The sequence below is a fragment of the Manacus vitellinus genome, unplaced genomic scaffold, assembly GCF_001715985.3.
Source record: "Manacus vitellinus isolate BGI_N305 unplaced genomic scaffold, ASM171598v3 scaffold_21_pilon, whole genome shotgun sequence".
Classification (NCBI taxonomy): Eukaryota; Metazoa; Chordata; class Aves; order Passeriformes; family Pipridae; genus Manacus; species Manacus vitellinus.
The window spans coordinates 1,135,202-1,149,302 of record NW_021939546.1 but is presented as its reverse complement, the minus strand read 5'-3'; the positions used below and the strand labels follow the sequence as shown (position 1 = coordinate 1,149,302).

The window sequence follows — 14,101 nt, the reverse complement described above, 5'->3', positions numbered from 1 at the left end:
TCAAAAGGGATGCAGAATTGGGTAATGTATCTACAGAACATTCACCTCACTATTCAAAGAGTGAAAGGGCACAAGCATGGCTGTAAAATGGTCAGGCTTCTGATCAGCAATAAGCAGCTGCCTGTTCTGATAAGGGCAGAGAACAGGAAGTGGAAGAAAACTGCAATGGTGGCAACGGGCGCAACCTCGAGTGCCCCCCCCAACAATACTAAAAAAAAAAAAGATGGACTGAAAGCTCTTTTTGCTTTAATGAAGTATCTCCTATTAACCTGCCCCCTCTCTGGGAAAAAACACTAGAGAAACACTAGAATGCAAAGGTGTACAATGACTAAATAAAATTTGCTGTAATCTTGACAAGAGTTTGGATCCCTTTATCTACTATCTAGCCCTTATTTCCTAACAGATCTGCAATAACTGACATTTCTACATCTATCTGGGAGAAGACACTTAACCATTTTTTTAGCACCTTCTCCTGGAACAATTGCAGGCAGGAACATAATTCATAGAGATGTTTTTCAGGTCGTTTACTTGAAGTTTTTGTTGCTGTTGTTGTGTATGTGTGTGGGTTTGTTGTTGTTTGTTGTTTCTTATTTTGTTGTGTTTGGGTTTTTTTTTAAGAGAGTCATAATGTAATATAAAACTAGCTTTTGCCCCCTATAGCTGATTACGCTTGTGTAGGAAGGTTAAAAGAGGAAGAGACAAAGGCTAGAATGACTATACTATACAAACTACTTTTGTTGGTATAAACTGTGGCTAAACAGTCCATTCCACTAGCTTGACACAAAAACACAGCAAAAGGCTTGCAACTGTAGTCTTGAATTAGAGACTTAGAAAATTTGATTAGCTAGTCGAGAGTGGCATGTACATTTATCAGGATATGGCCATCCCACCACTAAAATCTGCTAAATTCAAAAGAGGGTGGGGTGCAGAAGAAATTTCATTCTAATACCTGATGCAGCTCTGGAAAACATCTACAATATTACAGAAATCCAATAATCCTAAATATCAGTGTGGGAAAAATCAGTCAGCAGAAAGCAGAGATTACGCTAAGAAAGTCTATTACAAGAAACCCAGACAACGTTCCAGCCAAAACTGTACACACAAGTATCAGGGATAAAGTAATTTGAGAAGAGAACTGAAAAAACAAAACCTTAGCTGATAAGTCTCCTACATCAGTTAATACAGCCAAAAAGCTCTTTAAAGACAAGTGTATGCCATCGTCTTCCTAACAAGTAGTCAGCAATGACCTTGTCTGTATAGAATGTAGTTTCCTGCTTTCTGTTTGCAGAAGGAGTTTTGATTGTCTTTGATTCCTATCTAAAAAGTATAAAAATAACTTACTCTACATTCAGTACCCACAAATACCTAGAACTAACATTCAGTGTAGATTAAATAATCACTTGAATTTAAACATGAGGTTTTCTAAAATCACAAAATTAATTCCCTTTGAGAATTTGTAAAACCTCTCAATCTATGCTATTCCAACTGTAGTTTAACCAACTGAATCATAAATGCCACTGTCAAATTTACTAAAATTAAATTTTTAAAGGAAAAATAATAATAATTACTCTTCTTACAATAGTTAATGAAAAGCAATATTTAAGAGCAGGTACTCTACTGAAGCCTGAATTATCCAGAAGTTAAATTAAGCAAAAGTTTAACACTTTACAACGTGAAGAGACAAAATTTAAGTCTTTTTACTGGAGATGCTTCTGACTTCAAAGAATCTGCAGTAACTGAACAAAAGCAAGCAAGGGACTGCAAGAGAGAAGACTGCCTCCTGCATTTTGAATCTCCTGCCAGATTTTGAGAATTATCTGAAAAACAGTTCAAAGAAGTTACAGTTCTTCTTTGTCTGTTCATCACAGTAAAAGCCACACGCACAGTTCCCAAAGCTGTGGTAGGGCTTTCACGTGCAAGTGCTGAAATCTCTCATTTTTCTACTCGTAGAAAGTTTTGCTTTTTGACAACAACCCGTATGGGATGGTGAAGCACTTCAAGGAAACGTGTGACAGCATAGGAAATGAACACAACTGATCACACCTCAGACTGGGAAGCTGTTTCAATCCAAACAAAATTACAAGTAGTTGAATGCAACATTAATAGGAGTATCACAGTAGGGAAAAAAGTAGTGAGAGTGAGTAGCCTGAATGGAAAAAAAGAACCTTTGTTTATAGCATCAATTAGGTCAAACAACAAGATTTAATAATTATTTCAAAAATCTGCATTATATAAAAAAAAAAACCCTGAAAATACATCAGAGGGAAGAGTGTTCCAGGTAGACAGGGGTTTGGACTAACAAAATATATTGGCTGAAAAGGTTACTTTTCCACTCTGTTACTGAACAGATCAGAAGCAAACATTTAAAGATGTACACAACAGGCACACAATAAAGATGCAAAGATGTCTACAGAGAAGCAAGGGGAAACGAACATAATTTAAGAGCTGCTTACTTTGAGTGTACATTGTACAGTAAGCAAATATGTAACCATCAACATACAAAAAAAAGTATAAGAGTACTAAACTGAAGCATCAGTTTAAAGATGGAAATTCTGAAAACATTTAGAATTTCAAGGCCTTAAGAGAAAATACTAACATGTTGTTTCTAAAGGTTACTTATCAGGGCAGTTTCTCCCCTCAGCTAAGATTAGGCGTAACATTCTAAGCATCAATGATATTTAATAAATAAGTTTACAGTCCATCAATATCCAACTAAATTGAACAGCATTCTTCAAAATGAGATTTGCCATAAGCAATAAGCTGTTAAAAAATAATTCACCTTCTTTGTTATTTCTCTACCTCTTTGAGCTACAGATCAACATACCATTCACATAATAACCACCTGTAATTTTCAGTCACCCTTCAGCCTATTTATTTTGACCACAAACTAGCTGTTTGCTGCACTTATATACCATAAATATAACAGCTTTTCTCAAATAGGGAAAGCCTAAAGCACGAAATGACATCATCTCTCCATTCCACTCCAAACTACTAATGGCACTGTACATATCCTTGGCATCATCCTTGACACTGAACACTTTCATTATGCTGTCAGCAAAATCTCATCAATACATTATCTGTGCAGGAACTGCCTCTACCCTTCAGTTACAGAATCACTCTCTTCTCCAGTCTGCATTTTTATACGTACATATATACGTGTGTGTATATATATATATATTCCTTCACCATATCATATAAGCTTTGCATAAAGCACCTCAAAATACAGTGACATACCCTCTAACTATAAGCACTGCACAAAAGCACTCCAGAAAACAGTCAGTTACATGTAATCTTGCCTACTTTGCAATAAAATTGATTATGGTTCCTCCAAGTTTGTACACCCTACTTCTCAGCTGAAAGTAATTAATTGGAAATCCAAAACAGGAAAGCCTCATCACTTTGCACATCACAACGTTTTTCTAAGGAATCAACAGCCTTATTTAAAAAACATGCATCTTGTGTCTTAAAAAAAAAGTAAGCTTTAAGAAACATCTGAGGCAGCTCATTTTTAGAAAACAGCCTCTTATATTTCAAGTTTTGTTTTTAAAATACCAAACTACACAGTAGTGAACATTTATAGTGTCGTCCTCTCCTTTCTCCAAAACTACAGAATTTTAACAAAAGCATGAAGCAGGCCAGCTAAGCATAAGAATAAGCGAAGTTTAAGCTAAGGTTGTGTACATCAAATTAGTGCATCCCCTGGTGTGCACCACCAAGCAGCAACATTCTACAGTTCAAACATGTCTTTACATACTATGCATTTTTCTACAACTTCAAAGTTTTATCTTATGTGTATTTATCAGCTCCACTTCTACTGAATGAATCCTGTGTCTTTTCAGTTGGAAAGTCCGACAGAGAACTTCACCAAAACCTCCCAAAAGCCAAAAAAAAGTACAGAAGAATAAGATCCTCTTTAGGTATGGGACATATTACACATGTGGGAATTTGATAAAAAGCAGACACACTTTACTCTCAGTCCATACCTGCCACCCATCTGCCACTTGTAGAATCCTAATAGAGACAGAATTGCATCAATTAATCTTAACACATTCACTGAACTTGACATACCCCTTTCCTGATGTACTGCATTACACAACTCTGAAATTCCTCAGTGTAACTGTACTATATTAACAGAAAACCTGCAAAACGTTTACTACACAATGCATACACTTACACCCTTATGAAATAAAATATAGTTTCCAAGTAGATTCCACTCTATAGTCTGATCCTTACTTATAAACCTTCAAATAGGGGGTAGGTTGGGCATACTTATTTCACACTCAAAATATAAAAATAACTTAAAAAAAAAAAAAAAAGCTTGGCTGCACGTAGAAAAACCATTAAGGGCTTAGTTTCAGAAAACCAGAATTATGTTACCAGATTCCACCTATTTTGTGAAATAGTATCAGTAGATTGGTTTTTTCCCCTGCAAGTTGTTCTGTAAGATCATTTATGTTTATTATTAAAATTCAAAACCATTAAGTAACTTTTTGGTGTAGAAAAAGCAGCAATGAGATTCTAAAATATATTTACTAGAAATTAGTTTCTCCAAGAAAAAGATTGGCATTCTAGAACAAGAAGCCTGATGATATTCATTAATATATAAATGGATGAAAATATCTGTTTCCATTAAGGACACTTTAACTTAAAAGCAGTATCTCACATAACATTTCTAACAGTAGTTAAAGCAGCACATTAATAATCAAGCCATGTTGTTACTGTAGCAACAATGATTTCTGGTAGCCATTTTCTCTTCAGCTTTAACACTGTTCCAAAGCCAACAGCCCTTACTACAACCTGTGTATAAACCCAAAGGCAGCAAAGTGCTCAGCAGTTTCTCCAGCTGTGCGCTTCAGATACCTCCCTCCAGACGGTCTTCAGCCCAATGTACTCACCTAACAGTATTCCCTAACGCTGGACTTGACACAATTTCTGTTTGCACTAATGGAAATGTAGCAGTATGGCAGCTTGCTCTTCAGAAAAACCCAAACAACCCAACCCTAGATTTAGGAGACTAGCCAGTCTGCAGGACACTTTCAGAGGAGAGCAGTGCTGCAGTTCATCGTTTTAACCTGCAGGCGCTAAGAACTCAGCCTGATACAAGATCACCTGGCCACAGGCTCACAGCCTCAGTCATCACTGATAGCAGCCACTGAGAAACCCTTCCCAGACCACACATCACAAAATCAAAGCAAGTGCTGGAGCCAAAAGCAATTTCTTACTAGACTGATGTATCTCTGAATTTCCTACATTTACAAAACTCTTTTAAGACCAACTAGCATACACATTCATTTTCAACTCCTCCTCTACATTTCTGCAGTCTTAAAAATGACAACACTTGAAACACTTCCTTGACTTAGAACTGCAATGTAGTTTTTAAAAAAGGTTGAGCCTAAAATTCTACAGTTCAAAATTAGTGATGACATTATTTTCTTCTTTCTTTAAAAAAAATAAAAATCTCTCTTTTGTTGTGTCAAGACAGTTTGAAAGAAAGCAGTGGTGAAAGAGCAGTAACAGAAAGTGAAATACATAAGTATTTGTAAGAGCAATGGGAGGAAATAGTGAACTGGTATTAGCACATAAGTACCCCCAACAAAATAGGATCCTAAGTCCAAATTCAGTTCCTCACAAGTTTGTTCCAGTTGAAAGCATAGCTATGCTGGGATCACGAGCTCTAATGCCTGCTGTTGTCGGTCTAGACAGCATTTCTGACATTTCCTGACCATGGCAGGAGAGGGAATCTCCTGTTCCTAGTCTCAGAGGAAGCGGATTTTCTGCATCTGTGAAAATGTAGAATCTAACAAAAATTTCCTAGAGATTTCATGCACATTTAGATTTTCCTAAGTATTCATAAACCTTTGCTCATATATAAGGGCTTACATTTAAAATGAAGGTAGGTTTATGCTGAACTCTGAATTGGTGTAGCAGATTTTATTTTGATATTCCTATGACAGTGCCTTCCAGCAGAGGACAGAGTAGACACTCTAGAGTATTAGTCTCTGTAAACATCACTGCTAACTCCCAAACAGCCTGCTTCCTTATCAGAGGAGTAAGCTGTGACTTCAATAAATGTTCCAGTACGAAGAAAATAACCAAACATAACAATCACTTAAAATATAAATTTCAGCACTGCCATTCTTCCAGCAATAGTTTTCCGAAACAAAATATACGTGTATTTTATACAACAGGATTTAGCTACTGCTTATCAAATTTGAAGTGAAGCTACAAAATACTTTACTTTCTAATTGGGTTGATATACAAGCTATAATCTTTATAATCTATGAAAGATCACTTTGGGGAGTCACATATACTTAACCACTAACATAAAGCTTTTCCTTCATTTTGCTGGAGCCTGCTTTTTGGTGACAGAGGATTGGTTTTGATGAAGAAGTTATAATATGCTGTCAATGCTATCACCTTAATAGTCATTGAAAATGTAAAAATCCATCTCTCACTTTGCTGCTCAGCGTTCATTTTTGGTTTGGTGACACTAAGTTTCTAACGTTGTCCATTGTCTACATAATAAGTAAAAACTATTTCCTACTTTAGATAAGCTGTAGTAATGCAACATAATTTAACCAATTGTGTTTTACTTTTACAGATAGCTGCATTAGGGTTTTTTTTTTAATAGAAACAACACACATCTTACAACCCAGGTTATACAACCAGGCCTGGGAAGCAAACTGGGGCAAATGCCTCCACACACCTCTTTCAAATGTAGTTTTTGATCACCAGTTACTGTTGTGAACACTCAGCTGAACCAGTCACATATCACCAGCACCACAACCACAGAGCAGTTCTGATACAACATCCATTAGTAAGCTCCTATTCACGGTCCCTGTGTTCATATGGACAGGGTCCACAAGATTTATTACTAACAGCATCACCACACAGGATTGTTTTCTATAGTATAATTTCCAAGTGTTTTGTCAAGTTACTAAGCCTTTGCTCCAAAATTACTCTACAAAATTCTTCTATCTATTCTATTCTAGATATTTTCAAGATCTACCCCAAGGTCTCTACTCAAGTTATGCAGTACCTTGAGGTCTACTTTCTAAACTGTTTAATAAGCACCTATGGAGCTTCCATGCTAAACTGCAAGAAGGCATAGCAGTCCTACAAAGGCTTCACTTCAAAGTTAGGGCTCCATCAAACTTTCTCTTTTCAGCCTTGAACCCTTCAAATGCTTGTGGAGTTGGTTTCATTGTTCACTCCCTTTTGCTTAGCTATCAATCGGGTAAAAGCTTTTAGTCTTTGATTCTTTTGCTATTTGAATTAGTTCTCCCAAACACATAAAAACAAATGGAAAAACTCAGTATTTCCAGCATGCCACATCGGTTATCCTCACCTGTGTCTATCCAGCCCACTGGCTATCCTTAGACACCTCATTTGGTTGGGGCTAAAAAAACTACACATGCTTAGTTTGCCAGTTTTCCTGACCAAAACAGATTTCCTAACCAAACTTTCAGAAGTAGCTCAAGAAACAGAAGAGACAGTACACATACTCTAAGCCTCTTTCATACACTTTACACTGGATTACCAGGATAGCACAAAAGAACCGGATCTGCATGGACTAAGGTTACATAAAATCAAGAATTTTTGACATAAATCCTTGCTAGGCAAGTCATCATCATCATCTCTGCTCGCCTCACTGGGATAAAAAATGGAAGGCAAATTCCTAAGTTGTTTTTAGTGTCTAAAAGACATTTCTAAAAATGAATTACCACAATACCTGTATGGTATTTTTAGAAACAGCATGACGTTTCAGTTATATAGGAACTTGAAAGGTTTCTCCCAAGTATTATTTCTATTTTTTGCTCTCTCCCTTGTGCAGAAATACATTCTGCCTTTAGTGCTCACTATCGCTGATAAAACACTGAGAAGCAACAGCAGTCTTACAATAGTGGTAGAGAGAGATACCTGAAGAACCATTTTTTTCTAGACAAGCTGTTCCTCTTCAAGCCTCACATACACCAGGAAAGAAACTGAACCTCTCTCATCCACCAGTACTTTCAGTCACATGTACAGCAGTGAGAAATCACGGTGAACTTCACCAGCGAGTCTCACCACCTAGGAAGTCTGGGAACAAGGGCTTGGCATTAAGGGGAACATGGCACTGGATGCTAGTGATGTACTTACCTTACTTCAAAACATTAACAAAAGGAAAGGTCTGTGAGAATCCACGCTAAAGCAGCTCACCAGCAAATCTACTACTTCTCATCACTTGTGTCACTACAGTCCAACACATTCAAGGCTTTAAAAGGACACAGAAATAGACAATCACCATCCCAAAGCACTTCTATAAAAAAAACAAGTCAGACAAAACAAACCTTCAAAGGTTCCCCCAAAGCAAGGATGCAGAAAGAATATACAACAGACAGTACCTACTATCTTTGGTTTATGTACCACACATGCAACCTTTCCACCTCAGTTTCTTTAGCATTTCAGTTCAGTTTGCATTCCAGACATGTAAGCTCTACTCCCTCCCATCTGTAATTCCTCCAAATCCTCCCAATTTTTTCATTGCAGCTTATCTAGGTTAATTTAACATCATGTCCCCCCAACTTATTTTCCCCCTTTTGCCCCAGCAAAAAAACTGCCACAACATAAGATATTTTTTGTTAATAAGTACCTGATTAGGGAGTTCTGATATTTTATTCTCAACTTCCTACAAGATGAAAAACTGTTTTTAAAGTAACTTTCTAACATTTCTAATGTTCTAACATTCACTATAATTTGTACACAGTGCAGTTATTTTCGTTACCTTCCACAGATTCTCAATTTTTAAGTTTTGTTCAAGAATAGAAAAGATTAGGTGATTTCAACCAATACCAATATATATGTTAAAAAATAGGAAGTAGAGGAGGGCAGAGTACTCATTTCACTGTGGGAGAGAAGTGGGAGAAGCCAGCTGCCCAACTGTCACTTCCCACTCTCTGTGACAGGACACACAATCAAGACTTTCTCACAGAAAAGACACTCATAGCTACAGTATTAAAACAAAAAACCCCAGCACTTCTGTGTGAAGGAAAAAAGTTATTTATATTGGAACTTTGCAGGCAGAGCCCGTCCTCTCTTGAAAATATTGTTTCTAATACCAAGCCAACTTAATAGCAACAACAAAAATACAGCTGTCGGAAAAAAATACTCCCCTTCTCAGTCCTCCTCACCAATGATCACACAGAATCTAGTCTCTTTGGTGAAGGCTCCTAAGAACATTCACAAGAACACATGATTTCTCTGCAAATAAAATAAGCATAAATACAAGAACCTGCAGCCCTACAACCACTGTTTTGATTGTTGGGAGCCTAATTTTAGGATACAAATTCTCTAAACTTCCAAATTCTTCTGACTGAAAAACATAAATTTGGAAAATTAAGTTAATATCAGAGACAGTTTCTGAAACTCTACAGCCACAAAACTGTTGTATATGCATACATCTGAAGAAGAAGAAAAGTATCAGCAACAAACATTACAAACATTAAGGGCTTTCCAAAAGTAGTCATCAAAAATTGTATCACATAGTGCTCCTAGGAGAGCAAAGTGGAAGCAGAAGGAAAAAACAGAAACATTCAGAGAACAGCCACTCCAGGAAAAAAGCAAGCTATCAGCCAGAAGATTGGTTGAAAAGCAGCAAAACAAAAAAAAACCAAACCGAACCAACAAAAACCTTAAACCATAACCACCACCCATCATCACCCCACTGACTGCAGGCAGACAAGAAACACACACCTACCACTTCCTACCAGCAGCAACAAGGAGCAGCTTCAGAGCCGCCATGCCTTAGAAGCAGACGTACGTAACACTTTTCCAAAAGCAGTCCTCTGACCTCCTGTTGTACGCCTTTTCCCGAAAACCCATCCCTGTCCCTACCAAAGAGCCCCACTGGCAAAGGAGATGGGATAAGGCACAACTCAATGCTATTATTACTCTCTGAAAAGGCAGGCAGGACAGATTCATTACTACATTCCAGTGATATATTTGTTAAGGAATTCCTTATGTCTTCTCAAACTATAAATGGATTCGTCAGGTAAAAGATTGTAAATAAAGGTAATTTATGCAAGAGATATACTTTGTTGTGGAAAGTATTTTCACAGGCACGTGCTAACAGTTGGTCCAGAAACAGGGAAGGTACAACGATCTCAGTTCATGTCTTCAGCTACAGTTGGACCAATCACTAAGGCTCCTGTAATTCCTTCTATCCTGTTTCCCAAGATGCATCCTCTCCCCTGCTCCAGCTGCTTTGTGAAGAGTATAATATTATCAAGTAGTCACTTAAGGCAAGCAAAAAGTACAATCATTTAAATACTCACAGAACAATGTCCCTTTATAAAAAAAAGCAATCTGATTAAGTATGGTATTAACTTGCAGTGTTCAGCATACTGAAAAGTTACTAAACACTAGCAATAGGCCTGAAATATTCCTAAGCCCAGCAACCTTTATTCTGATTTGAGCGTGAACTTCACATAAACTGGAGTAAGTTTCAAGAAATACTGAATTACTAAATAGCCCATTATCCTTAAACTAGTTAATTATTTGTAAGACTAAGCACTCTGTATCAATCAATAAATGTCAACTAGATAATTTCATTTCCAGAATCCAGATTTAGAATGAACCCTCAGTTCCCATACCAAGAATATTAAAATTACTTCTGTTGGAGAGTTCTCTGCATCACCAAGTTTGCTTGGAAGTATCAAGTCAGTTAATATTTAGTGTAAGCAAAACATCAATACCCACTGTTAAGCCACTGTCTTCCTCCCTTTAACCTCACTGGCAATATAAGGACATTGCTGCAACATTTATCAACAGCTGCTGTGTACAGTTGAAGTGTGACAGAAATGCAACACAATTGGATACTTCTTTTTTTGTTATTTTATTTCCTGAAATTTAAAAAATCTTGCTCTCCTACAAAGAGGAAACACCACTTATGAGTAAATACTATGGATTTTGGGTAAACTTTGTACCAAGACAAAACACTCATTACATGACACTGAGTTGCACACAAAGTAAGCAACATGACTGACCACCTGACTACCATGCATTTAAAATTTTTTCAAAAAACCCACACATTAGAAGTTTATGCAAACTCATTACATGGTCTTTCATGATGGAGAACTGTGATTTGAACATCAAATTACATCTCACAAGATTACTGCACTGGAGAGGTGCAGTGTATTTTTGTCTGTTTTTACATAACAGGGGACGTCCAAGTGACCATTTCATGTCTTTTCTACAGTTCTGTGAACAACATGGGCTTGACTTTCCTACCATCGCTGCTTGCGTGAAAGGCTCCTATTACCTGAGCTAAGGGACACAATGTATACAGGCATGGAAGTGTATGTGGGGTTTTTGTTTGGTCTTTGGGGTTTTTTTGTTAATTAAGCACAAAAAGGGTATTTTTTTCACAATACTACAAACTACAGGAAATCCTTTAACTCAGACAGTCCAATAGTATCTGTATGTATATCAGCCAGAATGACCAACATTCACAATTTCCTCAGGTAACTTAACCTTTTTATGCAGTACCAATATGAAGGTTGCATCTACATTCAAGAAAAAAAAAAAAAGTTAATTATCAAAAATCAGCTTATAGATTTAGTTTACAGGCAGAGTGATCAAGAAGATCAATTAACTTTTTTTTAAAGAAGACAGAGTTGTTTTGTTTTACCAGCGATTCCTTTACACTCTGAAGTTGGGTGGACGCTATTTTCATCTGAAGGAATCAGGTTTTGGAGGTTATGCCAAGTTAACCCGGTCTCAAAATCAATTTAAGTGAGTGCAATGTTGTTTAATTTTATTATTTTCTTCCAAATCTCTGGATACCTAATACAAAGTGCTCTGCAATCCAGAGCACAGAGGAAACTAATTCAATTTGGCTTAAAGTAACTAACATCAGAGAAATCCATAAAACAAGTATCTTAAGGTAGCTCTCTAACAGCCACACTTGAACTTTGCTGAAGACAAAAAGGTACTTGAAAATGTAAAAATATGAGAAAAGTGAGTTATTGACATAGTGAATCAGCGACTGTTCAAAGACATTTAATTCAAACCAACCTCAGGTGAAGTTGCAGAGAAGTGACACAACTATCCAGTATTTTTTCCAGTTTTAAGCTCTTAGATCTTTTGCAAGCTGTTTAAAAGTCTGAAAGTATTTGAAACTAATAACTGTGTGTGTGAGCATGTGTGTGTTTTATTACTATGGAGAATTTTATTCCTTTTTCAGTTCCATTTTCTCCACAAGCAACTTAAAAAGGTTCAAATAAAAAGTATATAAGTTGTGCTAATACTTGCAAGCATAAGCACAAACTATTGCTCAATAAATTCCACTGACAACCCTTGACTTCAGTATGCATATGACATTCAGTTATTTTGAAGTGGAAGGCATTGCCATTCTTGTTTAATATCCTGTTTATTTAGTTGCTGATTCTCCTACTTCAATCAATCATTTCTGTACTAAATAACCTCACATAGATGCTCTAAGTGGTCAGTGCCTTTACCTCCTACTAGCCAGGTCACCTGTTGAGATTTCAATTCTCTTAGCATTCACTTAATAACTTCCATATTTTCCTAGGTGTATTCCTCCTGGTGTTCCTCAGTATAAATCAGATGCTGGACACTGTGAAACTTTAAAAAAAAAAAAAAGTCATCAGAGTAGTACACCTTTGCTTTTTTTTTTTTAACAGTGATATTTCCCCAGGTCTTTTTTTAATTTAAAAAAATATCACAAAGACTAAAAAAAAAAAAAAGAAAATAATATATGTATAAAAAGAAAAGTCAAGTCCCTTTGGTGACATTACAACTTTTTTTTCCCCTCTATAAAATTCCTGTGTCTTGGGTAGATTTTTATTAGAAAAATTCTCTTGGAATGAATACTCTAGTAGTAGAAAGAAACTATTTTAATACCATATTTTGAAGATAATTAATTTCAATTCTCACTGTTAATTCTTGTATAACTCTGCACCACATCCCTCTGCAGTTACAGTAGACAGGTTTGCAACATCAGCTCTGATTATAAGTCAGTTAATAGGACTGTCACACTGCATCGCTCTTTCATGCACTCTACTTAAAGTCCTCTCCAATAAGAAAATTGCTGCATTTTCTCTGCACCTAAGTGACCCACTAAAAGCTTCCCCAGATCTATTTTGCATTGTCTAGTCAGTCCATTTATTCTGCCCTCAAATCACCTGACTTGCACAAGTCAGGGAGTAAAGAATTTTACACAGAAGAATCACATTAAGTTACAAAGACTCTGGAGCACTTCACCGTCCACTGTGAAGAATCTTCTCTTTAAAATTTGTTTTATAATTTGAATCAAAAATTTAGAAATTTATATTAAAAAGTAACATATTGCACAAACTTTTCAGTAAAATGTAGAACGTACAATTCCACAGAAGAATTCCAGAAATGCTTATCAGCCTCTTATTTGTCCCATGTGTTAATTCATTAATCTATACAACATGAAATGGCTTCTTACCCTAAAATCTGGTGCACATTCATTCCCCATATGCGTTTGAAAGCAAAGTTCCATGACACAATCTTCATAATTAAATTACATGCTAGAAAGGGGGAGCAGGAATCAGAGTATCACTGCAAAAGAGGTTTTGCTTAAAGGGCCAGTTGTAGGACACTGATGGAAACCTATTTGGATATACCATGCTTGCTTTTCATTACCACTGTAATGTGTCAGTTTACAGACCAAACTACCACAACAGAAGTATTTCCAACAGACTGAAGGTTACACACAACCTATAAGAAAAAAAACTTTCTGCATTTCATATAACTTATACTTGTCAAGTGTTCACCACTGAGACCTGATGGAACACAAACTTTGCCAGAGAAACCGCCAGATCCTGAAGCAGCTCGGAGCCCGAGGACACGACTTCGATACCTGATCTAGTAACTTTTCCTTTGCTGATGTAAACCACTTCTGCTCCGGGAGCCCCGCCACCGCTCCCGGTCCGAGGGCACACCGCCCAGCGCCCCTCGCCAGCCCTTTGTACCGACACCGTGCGGTTCGGAGCCGCTCCGCTTCACGGCAGGCAGGAAGGGACCGCAGGGCAGGAGAGGAGCGCGCATTCCCGCTGTCCCAGAACGGGAGCAC

General features: G+C 37.0%; 1 protein-coding gene across 4 annotated transcripts in view; it reads right to left on the bottom strand.

Annotated features, from left to right (window-relative positions):
• Positions 1–14,101, bottom strand: part of ZNF644 (zinc finger protein 644) — a 74,074-nt gene that overhangs the window by 33,464 nt on the left and 26,509 nt on the right. For 2 of the 4 annotated variants that reach the window (XM_018072144.2, XM_018072150.2), the window contains exon 1: positions 12,498–12,626. The exons of 1 other annotated variant lie outside the window; for it this stretch is intronic. The gene's annotated coding sequence lies outside the window, so the exon portion shown is untranslated. Of the gene's footprint in view, positions 1–8,139; positions 8,255–12,497; positions 12,627–14,101 lie in introns of those variants that run through there. One more of the 4 variants, XM_018072145.2, reaches the window with a different exon arrangement.